At 37.6% G+C, this 4,028-nt stretch overlaps 1 non-coding gene across 1 annotated transcript; it reads right to left on the reverse strand.

Moving 5' to 3' along the window:
* Window positions 1–647: 647 nt before the first annotated feature.
* On the reverse strand, window positions 648–754 carry LOC132651838 (U6 spliceosomal RNA). Its single transcript, XR_009589398.1, has one exon. It is a non-coding gene; the product is annotated as a U6 spliceosomal RNA (small nuclear RNA).
* Window positions 755–4,028: the final 3,274 nt, after the last annotated feature.

Genomic DNA, 4,028 nt, shown 5'->3' on the forward strand with positions numbered 1-4,028 from the left:
TCAAATTACTTCTTAAAGGCACTTGGCACTATGAACTTTCCTCTTAGGACTGCTTTCATTGTTTCCCACAAGTTTGGATGTGTTGTGCCTTCATATTCATTGAATTCTAGGAAGACTTTAATTTTTTGATTTCTTCCCAGACCCAGCTATCATTTGGTAGCAAGTTGTTCAGTTTCCATGTGTGTGTAGGTTTTTTGCTATTTTTGTTGATGTTGAGGTCCAGCTTTTGATTATTAGGTTGTGTGAAGGTTTTCTTTTCTGGACTAATTTATTAGATGTTCTGTAGACCTCTTATATTCTTATTGGCCTCTCCTTCAAGTTGGAGAAATTTTCTTCAATGATTTTGTTAAAAATATTTTCTAGGCCTTGGAGGAAGGAATCTTTTTTTCCCTCTATTCCTCTTATTCTTAGGCTTTGTCAATTTATTTTTTTCTTGAATTTCTTGGATGGTCTGTGTCAGGAAATTTTTATATTTAACATTTTCTTTTAAAGTTACTTTGATTTCTTCCATTTTATCTTCCATACCTAAGATTCTTTCTTCCATCTCTTGTAGTATATTGGCTATGCTTACCTCTGTAGTTCCTGTTTTCTTCCCTCAGTTTTTCTCTCCACAATTTCTTCTTAGTTTTTTCTTTAATTTCTCCAACAAAAATATGGAACACTACATGAATTTTCATGTCATCCTTAAGAAGGGATCATGCTAACTTTCTCTGTATTGTTCCAATTTTAATATATTTGCTGCCTAAGTGAGCACCACATATTTCTTTCAAATGGTCACCAATAAAATCACATGTACTTGAATTCTGAGTTTCACATTATCAGAGATTCAATTATTAATTGTTAAATGCACAGATATGTCCTCAGTCAGTGACTTATTTTCTGTAAAAAATACTCCCTGTACAAGGCAATTTTTGAAGAAAAAGTGTTTAATTGTGACATTGCTCGTATTTTTAAAGAGACCATCCATGATGTTAAGTCAGTTTGCAGTCACCTTGTTGTAGTCCTTCACCAAAACTGAGAGCTTTTCTTACTGAACCGCAAGCAGAAGCCAGAGAGGAGACTGAAAGAGACAGACAGAGAGATCTAGAGAGACATATTCAGAAATAGAGACCGAGGCCATCAGAAACAAAGATATAAAGTGAGAGAGACCTAGAGACAGAGATAGCATTCTGTCTGGTCACTTTCATTGGCATATCAAGCTCGTAGCACACCCCCATAATCAAAATTCCAAAATGAATTATGCTTTTTAATATTTTTATTTTAATTTTTATTAATTACACTTTATTCATTTTGTTTTCCCCCATAAAACCCCACATACTGCCAAGCCCACCTTCCATCCCCATCCTCCATGCATGCCCTCCACAAGTCCACTGAAAGGGGAGGGCTTCCTCTCCTTCGTTCTGATCCTTGTCTATCAGATCTCATCAGGAGTGGCTGTATTTCCTTTTTCTGTGACCTAGTAAGGCTGCTCTCACATCAGGGTGAGGTGATTAAAGAATAGCCCAATCAGCTCATTTCAGAGGCAGTCCCTGTTCCCATTATTATGGAACCCACATGGACACTGAGCTGCCATGGGCTACGTCTGTACATCTGTAGGTTTTCTACTTATATGGTACTTGGTTGGAATATGAGTTTCAGGAAAGATCCCTGTGCTCAGAATTTGGTTTTTTTGATCTCCTTGTGGAGCTCCCGGCCTCTCCAGATCTTACTAGTTTCGACTTCTTTCATTAGATTCCATGCATTCTGCCCAGGAGTTGGCCAAAGTTTCAGCATCTGCATTGATAGTCTGCAGGGCAGTGCCTTTCAGAGTCCCTCTGTGGCAGGCTCCTGACTTGTACCATGTTTTCTGCAACTTCTGATGTCCATCCTTTTTGCCTTTTGGGATAGGGATTAAGCATTTTAGCCAGACTCCTCCCTCTTGATTAGTTTTCTTTTGGTGTACAGATTTCAGTAGATTTATACTATATTATATGTATATGAGTGAGTATATGCCGTGTGTCTCTTTCTGCTTCTGGGATAGGACACTCAGGATGATCCTTTCTAGTTTTCACAATTGACCTGCAAATTTTATAACTTCCTTTTTTTATTTTTGAGTTATATTCCATTGTGTAGATGTACCACAATTTCTGTATCCATTTTCACTTGGGGAAAGGCATCTGGGTTGTTTCTATTGTCTGTCTATTACAAATAAAGCTGCTACAAATGTGGTTGGGTAAATGTCCTTATTGTGTACTTGAGCTTCTTTTGGATATATGCCTAGGAGTTGTATAGCTGGATATTGATGAAGCATTATTCCTAGTTGTCTGAGTAAGTGCCATATTGATTTCCTGAGTGCTTGTACAAGTTTACATTCCTGCCAGCAGGGAGAAAATTTCCATTTTCTCCACAATCTTTGTAGCATATGCTGTCACTTGAGTTTTTGATCTTGGCCATTCTCTTAAGGTGTAATCTTACATAGTTGTAAGGTGAAATATCAGGGATGTTTTGATTTGCATTTCCCTGATGGCGAATGATGTTGCACATTTCTTTCAGTGTTTCTCTGCCATTCATTTTGTTGCTTTTCAACTTTCTTAGTTCTTTACATATACTGGATATTAGCCTGTGTCATATAAAGGATTTATGAAGAGTCTCAATCTGTAGATATTTGTTTCTTTTGTCCTTTGCTTTACAGAAGCTTTTCAGTTTCATGAGGTCCCATTTACTGATTGTTGCTCTTAGAGCCTATGCTGTTGCTGTTCTGTTCAGGAAGTTGTCTCCTGTGCCAATGAATTAAAGGCTCTTTCCCACTTTTTCTTCAAACCAATTTAATATATCTCTTTTTATGTTGAGGTCTTTGATTCACTTGGACTTTAGTTTTGTGGAGGTGATAATTATGGATCTATTTGCATTTTTCTACATGTCTATCCAGTTAGACCAGCACCATTTGTTGAAAATGCTATCTTTTTTTCATTGTATGATTTTTGAATCTTTGTCAAAAATCAGACATCCATAAGTGTGTTTGTTTCTGTATCGTTTGTTCATTTCCATTGATCAACCATTTTGTTTCTATGCCAGTACCATGCAGTGTTTATTACAGTTGTTCGATAGTATAGTTTGCCTACAGGAGATCTTTTACTGGTATGGAGTATTTTAGAAATTCTGTTTTTTTTTCTTTCTTTCTTTCTTTTTTTCTTTTTCCATATGAAGTTGAGATTTTTTCTTTCAAGTTCTGTAAAAAATCCTTTTGGTAATTTGATGGGAATTGCATTAAATATGTAGATTGCTTTTCATAAGATGGCCATTTTTCTTTTTTATTTATTTTATTATATTTTTCTTTATTAATTACACTTTATTCAGTTTGTATTCCCCCCATGGTTCCCTTCCTCCTCCTATCCCAGTCACTTCCTTCCTCCACCCTCTGCATGCATGTTCCTCCCTAAGTCCACTGATAAAGGAGGACTTCTTTCCTTCCTTCTGATCCTAGTCAATTAGGTTTCATCAGAAGTGGCTGCATTGTCTTCTTCTGTGCCCTGTAATGCTGCTTCCCCATCAGGGGGAGGTAATTAAAGAGCAGGCCAATCAGTTCATGTCAGAGACAGTCCCTGTTCCTATCACAATGAAACCCACTTGGATACTGAACTGCCATGGGCTACATCTGTGCAGGGGTCTTAGGTTATCTCCATGTGTAGTCCTTGGTTGGAATAGCAGTCTCAAGAAAGACCCCTGTGCTCAGATTTTTTGGTTCTGTTGCTCTCCTTGTGAAGTTCCTGTCCTCTCCAGATCTCACTGTTTTCCACTTCTTTCCTAAGATTCCCTGCACTCTGCCCAAAGGTTGCCCATAAGTCTCAGTATCTACATTGATAGTCTGAAGGGCAGAGCTTTTCAGAGGTCCTCTGTGTCAGGCTCCTGACTTGTTCTCTCTTTACTCCTTCTTCTGATGCCCAGCCTCTTTGCCTTTCTGGATAGGAATTGAGCATTTTAGCAAGAGTCCTTCCTCTTGATTAGTTTCTTTAGATGTACATATTTTAGTGGGTTTATTCTATATTATA

Source organism: Meriones unguiculatus (genome assembly GCF_030254825.1).
Source record: "Meriones unguiculatus strain TT.TT164.6M chromosome Y unlocalized genomic scaffold, Bangor_MerUng_6.1 ChrY_unordered_Scaffold_25, whole genome shotgun sequence".
Lineage (NCBI taxonomy): Eukaryota > Metazoa > Chordata > Mammalia > Rodentia > Muridae > Meriones > Meriones unguiculatus.